Genomic DNA, 14,721 nt, shown 5'->3' with positions numbered 1-14,721 from the left:
AGGACCGTGCAATTAAGGGTCCTAGAGTTTGTGTACCCAATGGAACGTTGTGTATTTAGTGACGTTCATAGTGGACTTTTTGAGGGGAGGACTTAGTTGCCCCACCTGATGTTAAATACCATATCACTCACCTTCACGGTTCTATGCTGATTTGGAACTTATACTTAGATATTCACTTAGAGCCTATCACTTTCCTCAATAGGTTTTGTAGTTTGCCATGCAGGATGACGTGGGTAAGTGATTCAGGTTGATATTAAAACGGACTCCCTTTTGCCAAACTACATGAGTCGTCTTGATTATTGATGTATGAATAAAATCTGCATCCCCATTCATCACCAGGGTATTGCTACTCATATTAAAGGGTCATAAAACCCAGTTCACTTGGTAGCAGAGAGATGATGGTTTATTAAAAAATCAATCGACCGTCAACATAAGTAAACTTTAGAGTCTCGCTAATATCGCACAGCCTTTGCCATTCAGCTGACAGGATGTGAAGCTCCCAATAGATAGTGGTTGGTATAATAAAAAAAATCCTTGCAGTGAGGGTGTGAAGGGTCCACTTAGTTTCCATAAGAATCCCCTCCCACGTCTACGTGAAGTGGATCGGACAACAGTGTAAAGAATCTCCCAAGTGAGACCTGGTTTTACAAGTCAGTTGCCCGTTGAGCGCGTAGTGTAGCCGTAGAATTCTTTCTGACAATGTAACTCCCAAAAGTACCAATGGACTGTTTGGGAGGGAAATTGCCTGGAAGAAGGAATAAGCCACGGAACACAGCTGGCTGCACAAAAAGGAAGACAGTATCAGATTACTGGCATATAGGATAAGCAATAGGTAATTCCCTAAAAACGTCTCTAAAACTCAGGTAATGGGAATACCTCAGGATATGGTATTTCAGACAATGCTGGGGCGTAATCCTGTAGTAAAAGATAACCACAGGAGAGGAACCTTAGATAAATGCAGTAGAGAGAGTATGGTATTGCAATTAACAATATAGCCCACAAGCTTACCCTCTATGTCAAGGAAACGGATGATGTGATGAGATGCAGTTTGAAGAAAACCTATGGTCTGTGAAGTAGTAATCCAGAGCAGGAGACAATCCAACCTAATGAACCTGTCCCCGCTGGCACGTGGACGCCTAATGTGTGTAGGGAAGTCTCTAGTCCACACACAGCTGTTAATGAAAGATCCCACATTCAGTTCCCATCCAGCTTAGAAAAGTTTGTGATGAAACAAAGTTCCGTGAATTAGCAATGAGCCGGGAAACATGGATGTCTGAAGCAGTATGCGAAAATCCACTGTTAGGCAAAGTTCCAAGTCAATACACAACAAAACGTAGAGAAAATGCAGTATGGTTGTAGCATCCCGTGGTCAAGGTAAACAAAGTATCAAAGAATTCAACAAAGCCAAGGGTAATACAAAGACAATCCGGTCAGCAGAAAAAGGGGTAAAAAAGACATGAGCAATAAATCCGTGATACAAAAGAGCTCCAAACGTGAATCAGAAGCAGCGGTCTGTTGTCATGGGCAGAGATTTATAGAATGCCACGTGATCGTTTGACAGGATGCTGTGAACGCCATAGCTTAGCATGTAGATAACCTGGCAACCAAAGTTTCCATGACAGCCCCCAGCGCTGTCTGAATGACTGGAAATGTGGGTAAGCAGTGTGTTTAGGTACCGGCTTAGGCGAAATGGGTTTAGCAGCGCCTGGGCGAGCCACAGGTTTACATGATCTGGAGTATGAACGTTTAATGTAATGGAAAGCCTCTGATGAGGAGCACATAGTTCCTGATTTCCTGACACACAGTTTGAAGAGGCGGTAACCGGAGGCGTACGATCCCGAGGGTACGAAGAAGAAAATATGCAAATGTTGAGTAGAAACTGAGGAGTATGGCAAATTGATGCATGCGTAGTAAAATAAAGGAGAGTAATGGAGGGAGGCGTGATAAAGATAACATAAGAGTAAGAGTGTAAAAAATATGTATATATATATATATATATATATATATATATACATATATATATATATATATATATATATATATATGGGAAATGAAATATTGAATTGAGTGTGGCCGAGCAATATAAATAAGTAATATCGTTTAAGAGGCCATGATAAAGAGGATACACCCATACCTAAGTTTTAAAGAACGTTAGAAGAAATTTGAACCCAGAGTGCCAAAGTGGAACACATAGAAAATGGATCTGATTAAATGCAGATCTGAAGGGGTTAATTTACACTTCGTATGAAGTATTTTAGAGGTGAGTCTTAAAGAGAAGATCGTAGGAGATTTATGTGACCGATCAAGTTTGTCTGTTTGTTTTATGTGGTTTTGAAAATATGATGACATCATAGGTAAGGAAAAATAAAATTGATGATAAATAGAGAAGTGTGAAGTTGAAAAAGAAATTGATTGCTTTTTAATTGTATTTGATGGTTGTATTTTAGGAAGATTAAAGTAGGACTGTAATTAACTGTTTTGGAGCTCCCGACGGTTGTGCTTGCTCATATTGTGTTGTTTTCTTGAAACATGTTTTTAAACCTGCAATCAAAGCAAGCAAGCGTTTGCAAGCTAAGAGTGAAGGGTTAAGAATGGAGAGTGTTACTCAATTAGTGCATCTCTGCAAGCAATTGCCGAAACATGCACCCAACCTTAGACAGTACACTGCAAAATGGGTTAAAGGAACCGTAGTTAAAATGTTTATGCCGTAGCCACAAGGAGGTCACTATCGAAGGCAGTCTTACAGCATATGATGACATATTTGCATGCAGAATATACTGGAAAGAAGCTAGACAAGCGTCTAGCGAGCCTAGAGCTCTGGTAAATGTACCAGGAGGAGCGAGATGAGCCGCCTCCTTTAGATTGGATACTTAATGTATGAAAAGACGGGGGTGAAGAGCCCTCTGCTCCACCCGCCCAGCCTGAAATAGAAGACGGGAGTAAGAAGGACTATGGGTTTTACCCATTAAGGGAACTTAAAACAGAGACAGGATATAGCAACCTGACATATGAGTCACCTATGCAAAGTAGTGACGAGGGTCCAGAGAAAAATACTGAGAAAGATGTAATCTCTAAAGTCCAGTGGGACAAAGAGAGATGCGATAAGGAGAGAAGGGATCAAGCAACTACATCTCTATATATAGGAAGAGCGATAAAGATATGGAAAGGAGAAAGAGATAAAACTGATGAGATACCTCTCTTACAGAACGAATGGATGGGAGGTCAGATTTTGATTAAACTCAATGGTAAAGTCATCGAAGACGTAAGCCAAAGAGAAGATCAAGACAAGTGAGATAAAAAAGATAAGGAAAGAGAGGAACAATTGAAAGATGGAGGAGCGAAAAGGAAGGATAGGCAAAGACGAGAGCAATTGTATCAAGAAGAGCAGTCAAGAAAACAAGAGGGAGCAGAAGAGCAAAGAAAATGAGATGACAGAGAGCGATCGATGAGCAGGAGAGGTTAGAACAAAAAAGAATAGAAACAGAGGAACAGAAGTTAAGGGATAAGAGAATGCAAAGATGAAGGAATGAGGAGATACGCAGGGCAAACGAGAGAAGAGATATGAAAAGAAAAGAGGAAGATAGAGTTAGAGAGGAAGCGAGGAAACAAAGAGAATTTGACAATGATATGGAATGTAAAAGAAGGCAGAGAGCACACAATCTTGATTACTTGGAAAAGGAAGTAAGACATCCTGATCCAAAAGTAGCATGGGAGTATATAGAGGATTTTTTTCTCCAGAATACGAGTCATTACCAGGCCCGTCTACAGCAAATCTAGAAGGCAAGTTTGACTCGAGGAGCGTTGGGGAGGTGATCAATAAAGTATATCATGAAATGAGAGCTCAGAAGGAGTCAAAGGGGAAGGGAAAAAATGACCGTCTCGAGAGCACTCCGTTGAATGACACGGATTAAGCCTCATGTAGTACGAGACATAGGGAGCTGTCTTTAGACAGACTGACTCTAAATAGAGATAATGAGAGTGAAGCTGCACAAATTGGGCACAAGAAATGTCAGATGAGGAAAGGGAAACCTTCCGTGGGGAAGCAAGAGATGATGCATGTGGTCCTGAGGGATGCTTTCCTATGGATAAGGAAGTAAGATGGACGGATTTAAACATGCCTGTATCTAAGGCTTCATAGCCATTGACACAATCAGACCGACCTAGGGGGCAACCCCAAGGTGATAGGGAGTAGTCGCCGCCTTATGTAAACAGGTTAAGATCATTTCCAGGTAGACGGTGGTGTGGTAATATTACCCCTGCAATAAATAGACAAATGATGAGAAATTAGAGCGAGTTTGGAGCTTCACAATTTCCCTTTCCAGAGAAAGGAGGAACAAGACCACAGTATATACTATGGCCTAAAATGGATAGAGATAATCTGAGGTGTAAACTCCCGAGTTTAACTTCTGGCGCTGGGAAATGGGTACATGAATTAGAGAAAATGACAGGAGGAAATGCATTGGCTATAGGGGACATTAAGGGTCTTTTAATCGTCATACTTGGTGAGAGAGCTGATGACATGTGGACAAGGGCAGGGTACCCTGGTGTGACTACAGTCAACACTACTCACGACAGAGCACCATTCAATAACTGTAGGGCGGCAGTCTGGAAAGCGCTTAGAGTACTGTATCTGGACACGTCCGATATGGGAGTTATAATGACCATGCAGGAAGGAGATGATCCGTTGGTTTACATTAAAAATTTCCAGTAGGCTTGGATCTTGGAAACACGTGAATCTTGAGGAAAATCTATACCAGTATTCTATCATATATTATACCAATGGCTGCCAGAGCCAGTACAGAAGCAGCACAAGAATATAGTGGGTATAGTAGCTAAACCATGGTCGGAGATTCAGCTGACCATTGCGCATTACTGCAAACTCTTGCAGGAAAAGAATAGCAAAAAGGACGATTCTCGCAAAGGCAAGGAGGCAAAGTTAGTGCACAAAAAATGATATAAATACACCATTGAAGGGGCAATGTTGACCAGTGTAGACGGATCGAATTCACAGCAGATAGTGAAAAAATGTGCAGGTGAATAATCAAAGACAGTTTGATCAAAACAATAGTGGATATGCTCCATGAGAAAGAGGATTTCGAGGAACGGGATGACAAGGTAACCAAGGGAAATGGCAGAATAATCAGGGGAACTATCAGAATAACCAAGGTGGGTTTCAAAGTATGCACAATGGTAACCAGAGTATGCAAAATGGGCAGGTTGGCAGACCAATGCCTATATGTTGGACATGTGGAATGATGTGGCATGTGGCATTTTTCTAGCACGTGTAGAAGTCAAGGGATGGTGCAAAATGGCCAGTTTTTAAGAGAGGGGATGTCAAATCCACCTGCATATCCGCAGCAGAATGGAGATGGATTTGCGCAGAATCAAATAATTAAGCAGCAAGTTGCAGAAAGCAGCAGGGCTTGCAACCACAGCAGGTAACAGTTAATCCGACACAGGACAGTCGCAGCAATCACATATGCAGCTTCAGAAAAACACAAACACAGGTCAGTTAATGACTCCTGGGATAGGGGATGTCACTGCCAATGGAGGGAATCCTTTCACAAGTAACGGGATTGGGCTGTACCCGCAATAGGACAGCTCACTGGAAGACCTGATGTGTTCCATGCTATCTGTGACACCAAACCCTCAAGAGGAACCAAGGGTGGACGACAGTATAGCGGGCAAATGTTTTTCGTTTTTAGTAGACAAGAATGCAACATGCTTATGTATACAGAAGGGAAAGTGTTCAATGTCTGGCAATGCCATGAATAAACAGGGGTTCACAGGAGCTACAAGTTACTTTCACTGAAGAATTACCAGTTTCTATAGGAGAATGTGACATGAAGGTGCCGCTGATATATTCCAGGCAAACAACTGTCAATATATTGGGAAGAGATTTAATGATTAAGTTGAATTTGACATTCTCATTCACTGATGAAGGTATTGTGTGTTCAACACCAGGAATGCATTACTTAAACATGTTCAAAATGATTATGGCATTCACAGGACAATTAGCTATGAGAGCAATTCCATTAGAACCAGAGGTTTTCCAGTATGGAGTATGCATTCTGTTGTCATGGCAACCAGAACTAGCAGGCATAGCTAGAACTCCAGATGAATTTTTGTTTAGACCAAGAATACCTATGCTCGAAGAGAAGGTACCTGTTTTTCCCTTAGAGATACAAGCAGCCATAATGTGAGGGGAAATGGTTTTGCTTGATGGACACGATGATGAAGGAAAACAATGGAGCACAGTAATCGCCATCGGGGAGGGTTACAGATTGGCCGAAGTGACTGATGAACATCTGTTTGGAGATCATCCATCTTTTGACGAAATAATATGTGAGATGTGCCTCACTTATTGAGTAAGAGTAATTAAAAGAGAAGTTCCTCAGAAAATGATAGCACAAAACGTCCCGAGTATTTTTATGATGACATGGCGAAAGTGCCAGTTTCATTATGGACCACCGTCCCCTATGACGCAGGCCTACTAAAGCGGGTTGGAGAAGTGAAGATTACATTGAAACCAGGAGCAATTTTGTCTCGAGCACAGCAATATCCTATGTCCCGAGAGGCAGATGAAGGTATTTTTAAGACGATTTCTGCCATGATGGATCAGGGCATCTTGATGACGTCAGAGTCAAAGTGTAAGACATCAGTGTACCCTGTGAAAAAAAGTAAGTGGGGGTTGTAGCATTTAGTGCAAGACCTTCGCCCAATAAACCAGATTGTAGAGGCTGAGTTCCCTCTAGTTCCTAACCCGTCTACGATCCTATGTAATATACCTGTTGAAGCATGATATTTCACTGTGATTGACTTGAAAATGCATTTTTCTAAACCCCATTGCACAAAGATTCGCAGGATCTGACATAATTTACCTTCAGACAAACTCTCCTAAAAAGCACTCGTTTACCACATGGGTATTGTGAGTCTCCATCGATTTTCAATAGAGTTCTTCAGATGGACTTAAGCAATATTGCTTTAGAAAGCGTTGTGTTGCAATATGTAGACAACAGTTTAGCTTGGAGCACCTCAGAGGAAGAGTGCAGACGCGATTCTGTCCAGCTGATGATTATACCCTTAGACAAAGGATATAAAGTTGAAAAATAAAAGTTGCAATATTGTGAACAAGAAGTGTTTTATATAGGACATGAGGGAAAGAAAGTTACTCCCGAGAGAGCTGAGGCTATTTTGACATTTTAAAAAAACCAAAAGGCCCGTTGACTTCTCAAAGGGCTTCTGCCTATGAGGTAGTCATATCAAACCCAGCAATTAAAATAGTTCAATGTAAAATAGTGAATCCTGCCATGTTTGTAGCTGAGCCAGTGACAGAAGAATAACCTGTACACGATTACGCAAACTATGAATAGTTCTATGATGAACTCCCTAGAATAAAAGAGAATGCGTTAGCAGGAGGAGAGATTTATTTTTATTGACGGTTCTTCATGGATCGATCAAAATGATGGACAGAGGTATACAGGTGCCGCTGTGGTAAAGCAAAAGGCAAATGGGGAATTTCGTGTGCTTATTAGTACTTGATTGCCGTCTCATTATTCAGAACAGGCTGCAAAATTAATGGATTTGATACTCGCAATCGAGAATCACGCAGACCAGGAAGTAACAGTGTACAGTGACTCCACCTATCTGATGTCAACGATGCACGCAGGGTTAGCACCTTGGAAAAGGAGGGGCTACCTCAGAGCGTACGGCACACCAGTGCAGCACGCCACCTTATTGTATAGGCTTATTAAGGCACTATAATTCCCAGTAGGCATAGCAGTCGTTAATTGCGCAGCCCACACTAAAGGCCAAGTGTGTGGCAATTACAGATAAAAAGATGATGAATGTTGAGACTATTGATGAGAATGAAAAAATGATTCTTATGATGACTGTATCTGAAGGATACAACCATTTGTCAAAAATGCAGTTAATGGAGGTCCAAGGGGAAGCACCTCAAAAAGAAAATAATTTATGGACGCAAAGAGTGTGTTCTTTAAACCCCTCTGAAGCATTGTGGCGATAGGATAGCACTGATAAACCGGTGATGCCTATAGCCTTATTAACTATGGCACTAGAACAGCTACACTACCCGGCGCACATGACTAGGGAGAATTTCACTGCAACTATTGCTGAGGATTGGTTCACGCCAAATTTAGCAGAACATGTTACATTATTTGTAGTGAACTGTATTGTGTGTCAACAATTCACGGCTGGACATACACTGCACACAGTTAGGGGAGTCATTCCGAGATCTAGTTGCCCTTTTCAGCACTTGCATATCTACTATGTCGACATGGTACAAGTATGTAATGGATATAGATACCTGATCGTAGTGGTGTGTCCTTTCTCAAGATGGATAGAAGCAGGTCCATGTACACACCCAGATTCCACCTGGGCAGCAAAATTCTTAAAGCGGGAAGTATTTCATAGATGGGGAGTATGTGAAGTTATGAGGTCAGATAATGGTCGTCATTTTGTGAATCAGGTATTTGAACAGATTAGCTTGTTGCTTGGTATAAAGCACAAGTTTGCTTCGGCTTATAATCCACAAGGAAATGGGATCTGTGAGAGGCTCAACAGCCTGCCAAAAGAAAGAAAAGTAAAATTGAAGCTTACCTTGAAGAAAGGGTGGTTGCATTTTCTACCACTGGCATTATATGCTTTAAGGAACCAACCGGGTTCTGAACATCATCTCACACACCACAAAATGGTGACGGGGAGGCAAATGAGAACACCCCTCATGCCTTCATCCAGAGTTAGAAGTGATGCTCAGCCAACTGCAGATTTGTTAAGAATTGAATTGCATGATTATTTGAACTGTATAACTTTCAGTATTTTTGTCATTTCAGGACCGTTTTAACGGTCCATTCATTGTTGAAGACGTCACGCCATCTGCTGTCAAAGTGCAGCGCAGGCATGCTTAGATTTTCGTTGGTGACGTTAAAATCTTTGCTGGAGAAACACCTCTGCCTGCACCCTTACACAAAGCAAGTACAAGCATCGGGGACGAACCACAGCAGGTGCAGACAAGATCTATGATGAAGAAGAAGGATGCAGAAGCTGACAAGTAGAAAGACAAAAAGTTCAGTGGACTGTGGCTTCGTTTGGGACACACCTTTCAAGCCATTCATAAAAGGGTTAAAGAAAGCAAATTCAAATACTCTGTCCATATCAGTTGCAGGGTTAAGGGAAGATCTGTATTTGTGAAGCTACCGTTGCTTATTGACTTTGTACTGAGGCATGCTTAAGCCTTGATAAGAAGAGGATTATGCCAGATTCTGATCAAGGATACAGCAATGGGAAAAGGGTATAGTACCCACATTTGTTTAACACTGAGTTCCTGTTTGGATTTACCTATGGTGTAACCCAGTGATGACCTTTCTAGGCATGTTCTTACTTATTTCGAGTTGGTGTTGCGCTCTTTCCCTTTGTTGGTGGGGAGAACTACTCGCATACCGGCTTTCTTGCGAGATCCTAAGAATGGCCCAATTATAAGAAGATTGCTCATCGTCATCATTGAACAATTCTTACAACTACCTGAGTACAGTGAGGAGAGTACAAATGGCCCTATCAACTGAGCCAGTGTGGTGTTCTGTCGTCTGATTGAGGAGTAGCTGCATCTTCTTTGAAGGCACACTGAGGTGCTCACCTGGGATCTGAGAAACACTCGAAATCTGTTACGCTCACCTGGTTTCTGTGGGGATGTTGGGGCACGTTTGCAGCCCTCCCTGGAAGTGGATCACCCCTGTCAGGCTTCTTCCCCTGCACATATGCTGTGGGCTGCGACAATTGGTGACACTGCTCCTGCGTGGATATGAGTGATCATGAGAATTCTGCCATGTGACTGTTGTCTCTCTCGAACCCTTCTTCCCAAAGTGTGGTGAGCATGCGCCGACGCATATAAGCTCACCTGTTGATTAATGATGATGAGCTCTCCGTCCTGCTTCTCACTGCAGGGGCACTTCTTGATGGACCGAGTTCCTTCACTGGCCTATTGTATGAGGCAGCCCAGACCAGCTGTGGCTTAGCCACTCCTGATGGTAAGTTTCTTTCAGTTCTATTGTCTCTTCTCGCGGTTGAAATGTTTGTATTGTTAATGTCTTTCTTCTGATTTCTTCCTACAGGTGGATTTGCGGCCCATCTGCGGCCTTGGAGCACAAGGTAAAGCCGGATGGAAGAGGAGAGGTTCCGCGATGGTCCTACAACAGGTAAGTGGTGGTTTAAGGTTAAGCGTGAGGTTTCGATTGGGCGCGACTTTAAACTGAAAGTAATGTGTAACCTTGTCTTTCGTATCTCTTGCAGGTGCAGTCTTTGTGAATGAGGAGCACGTCATATGTCAGCTTTCCCCAGAGGTTGAAGATGGAATGCTGGATGCCAGGTTCGACGAAAGGGGCATGAAGACGTGAACAGATAAGTATGAAACTGGAGTCAACAGGCAGGTAAGTTTGAAGCTGGAGTCCAAGAGGTGAATCTGCAGTCAGGCGACCATGAGCGTTACACTGCATGCAAGTGCAGAATAACGTGAAGCGTTCACACGAAGGCTGGGTGGGCTTGTATAGTCGAGTTCCCAGCCACACCCACTAGCTCTGGTTTACCGGCCACACCCTGCCACACCTAGATGATGCTGCACGTGCAACCCAGCTCCCAGCAGCCGCGCCCAAAACAAATGCACGTGAAAGTTCCTGTGTCACCGAATAAAGCACTCTTGCCCAAAATAAACGTTTCTGGTTATATTTGTTCATGAGCCTGGCACCAAAGGTGCCAGGACTGAGTCCAGCTGGGCCCCTCTGCTTGATTGTCCCAAAGGGACAAACAAGAGTCGTGTTACCCCTTGTGCCCATCACCGGATGGTGCGGGGTCTGTGTTCTAGGGCCAGTGGCCATGACAAAATCTGAATGTGATCTTGGAAGGCATTATTATACAAGTGAGCATTTATAATGAGCAAAATCACAGTTCAGTGTAGAAACTTTCCTTCAAGGAACAGATCGAAAGGTTGGTGATGAAAACAGACTGTCAATTCATGCTGAAAGAAATTTGACATGTCATATGGACTGAAGCAGATTTGAGGCATATATTGGGAGATAATCTATGTCATTGAGATCGTTTAGATTACTGAGGTTGTTTTTATTCATACTAAAGAGGCATATTCAGTTCGGCTGGTGAAAGACTGATTCCAGAGATACAGAGAAAGTCATTTTTGTCATCCAGTAAGCAGACAACTGATTGATGACGAGTTGTTGAGTCAAGACAGCAGCTTCAAGAAGCAGTTCACAATGCTGATGTATTGAAGCTTGAGTTTTTCCTTCCTTAGGTAATCAAGATGGGGAATCTCAGTAGCAATATAATATTACCGCATGAAGAGAGATGTTCACGTTGTCCAAGAAGTAATTGTTGTAGGGTGACATATCTCTGTGTCATCTATACTTATATTATGTTCATACTCATACTGCTTTCATTGACTGTACGAACAGCGTCCTACAGTAGTGCAAATGGAGCTAAGACTCCTCTGTATGCTCCCGAGCATAAGGAAAATGTATGTGTGGCAACTGCTAGGCAGCCTAGACCCTATGTAATCATTCCTGTTCCAAAGAAGGATGGCAAATTGCCTGAGCTTTAGATCCATGTCACTAACAATCGTACACATGCAAAGAGTGCCTTAGAACTTATTTTTGGACACCAAAGACAGCTTTGGCAAGACAGACTTGACAAGGTGTTGTTAGAGGTTGAGCATAAACAAGTAATACATGCAAAAACACCTGGTCCAGTGAGAATTGAGCTAAAAGCAGTTTCAAAAAGAAGATCCCAGATGGAGATTATGTGAGACATTTTCATGTCTAAATGGGCTGTTGAGCAGATGAGACGTTCAGAACTTTCTCCAACTCAAGGAGCACATGTAGGTGTAGCCCGTCCACAAATAGATGTTCCTGTGATTAATTCAGAAAGAAGAAGCAATGTTGGTACGCTTCATGATATGATTATGGAAGTTCACATGAAAAGAATGAGACCTAAAAGAAGCACTGAGGAAGATAATTATGAATTAAATGATTACTTGGACAGAACGGCACACTTCGTAAATAACATATGGTATCAACATATGAAGGAAGTTGGAAGAAGGACTTCAAAGGGGAATGCTTTGTATGTGCAATCCTGTCATACAGCATGGGGAAGTAAAAAATCTTTCTAGTTTGCAAAACCAAAGGCCAGTTTATGGGTTGTTATGCTTCTCTGAAATGGGAAACTGAATGGACAGATCCAGATGAAGTTGATTATATTCAAGATATAAAGACAAGATGAGGAATCATGTGATCAGATACGGAAAACCCGGATGCTCACTTGAGGAAGAAGAGATCTGTGGAGCTTATAAAGAGGATGAAACGAGAGAACTATTTTTCAGCAAAGTCAATAGAAGCTTTTGACTCGATCCGATATGAAAACAGACTGTTCAGCCAAACTTCTTCAGTGTTCACGTTGATCTTCATGCCAAGAATCCAGGTTGGAGCAAATACCAAGTGGCTTCAGAATACCAGATGGGAATTGATGCAGACAATTAACACTACCATAAAGGGATTCAATGCAAACAGAGAAGAGATGAGAGCCATAAAACTGATGACTCTCCAGAACAGATACGTCTTGGACATGATCAGAGCTATGGATGGAGGTGTTTGTGCAGAAATTGAAGAACCATGTTGCACATTCATACCTTCTCATGATGATGAGAATGGAATCTTGACAGAGGCCATAACATAGACATGCTGACAAAACTCCATGGCCAGATGATAGGTGAAGTAGAAGACATTGCTGATGACAGCTGGTCTAGATCACTCTTCGCTTGGGTTCCACAATGGGTAGCAGAACTGTTTAAGTTTCTTGGAGCCCTGATAGGGTTGGTGTTTCTTGGATTTTGGGTGATCAAGATAATAATCTTGCAGTTCAAGAAAACAGCAAAGAAAGCCATACAGATGAAGATTACGATTGATGTTGAACCAGGATGGATGCCCAGAGATCTGACAGATGAAGAGATCAGAGACTTTGTGAAGGCCAGTACCCATGCACCTGAGGGAACAAAGTTCTTGTACCAAAAGAACCATAAGAAATATGTGAGAAGATGGATCTATTACAGTCCAAGTGGACTGTGCATGCTCTTGACATGGAACAAGGATGAGCATGTGAAATCAGCAGGATGCCTGAAGACAGTCATAAAGATATCGATCCCAAGGAAAGATTTCTTCAGACAAGGATGTCTAAATGTGAAGTATGTTGAGAAAGTGGTTGATGAATTGCCCAGGGGGGGTGTAGAGGAGGAGCCAAGTACCCCTACACCAACTGCCCCACCCATATTACCTGTCTGTTGGAAACCAGAGTATAAGACATACATGGAACAGTTGACTAGACAAAGAACAGAGTATGGACTCTGTGCAGTACCAGTGAGAATACCAATACCTAAGACGATATGGGAGGCAAGGTACCCATTGATAAAACCGTACCTACACACAAGGCAACATGATGGCCATTTAAATGAGATTCCTGAAGAAGCAGAGCAGATGAATGGCAAAGGTGAATGGTGACGTTACACAGAAAGAGATGGTGCACATAGAAATTATGCAGAGACCAGAGAATGCAGATAATCTATAAAGGCATCAAGAAAGTACCAAGGATAAGTGGCATCTTGGGATCAAGGTGCAGAAGCTTATGCCACAAAAACAGAATAAGATATTAAGCTAGTTTATACATGTACAGATGCAAAAGAAACGCAAGCAGCAAAATAATCTTAAAAAGCTAGCCTCAAGCTTTATAGTGAATAGATTGCGGTAAGCGCCAATATATATATATATATATATATATATATATATATATATATATAGATGCATATGAGCGAGTAAAAGATAGATGTTTCCACTACACATTATAAGCAGTGCTGAATATTAAGCAATAAGGCCTCATTTCAGTGTGTCACAGTTAAAAAGCAAATTGAATTTACAAATGAATCTCAGCAGAAGCAGTTGGATGAGCCAAGAAGCCAAGGTCTTATCAGAACTGGCATTTTCTGACATTGGATAAAAATTGTGTGAAAGAACGGAGACTCCTGTTCAGAAGGATTGAGCAAAACAAAAGATGTTAGAGGACTATTAGAAAATAATATTAAATGCATGAAAACGCTCGGTTTCATGATGTCCAGTCACGTTGAAGAAGGAAGTTGGCCGATCGAGGTGGTCACACCTACGCACGAGGGCAGGAGGTGCCCACAGTTCTTAAAATTCTCAGAGCACAGTACAAAATCAAGGCCAAACTTCAAATCACTAATTGACACTGGACCATTGAGGTGATGATGGAGTGTTACATTAATTAGTGGGAAGTTAGTGTTAAGATGAGGGTGCATAGTGATTTGTTCGACGGTCATAGTGTTGAAATACAAAACTTTTGACACAAAAGGATAGAAAACAATGTTTTAGAATGCATGTTTTTTTTGTGGGTTTCTAAGAAAAACCAATCATTTTACTATACGAACCCAAAAAATATATATTTATATTTAAAAAAATGCATTCGAAAAAAATGTTTTCCGTCCTTTTTTTTCAAAACAATTGTGTTTCGAAACTATGTTTTCAAAACTTTGACGGGACACCAAGATGAGCTCATCAGCACTTGGTTGTTCAGTCTGCATGCTGCTAGACGTAGGTGGAAAAGTACTGACGGGTGTTAGAAGCCTACCAATTGTAAAGG

The sequence above is a fragment of the Ambystoma mexicanum genome, chromosome 1p (genome assembly GCF_040938575.1).
Source record: "Ambystoma mexicanum isolate Mex_15411 chromosome 1p, UKY_AmexF1_1, whole genome shotgun sequence".
In the NCBI taxonomy this organism is placed as follows: domain Eukaryota; kingdom Metazoa; phylum Chordata; class Amphibia; order Caudata; family Ambystomatidae; genus Ambystoma; species Ambystoma mexicanum.
This window is presented reverse-complemented; position numbering follows the sequence as displayed.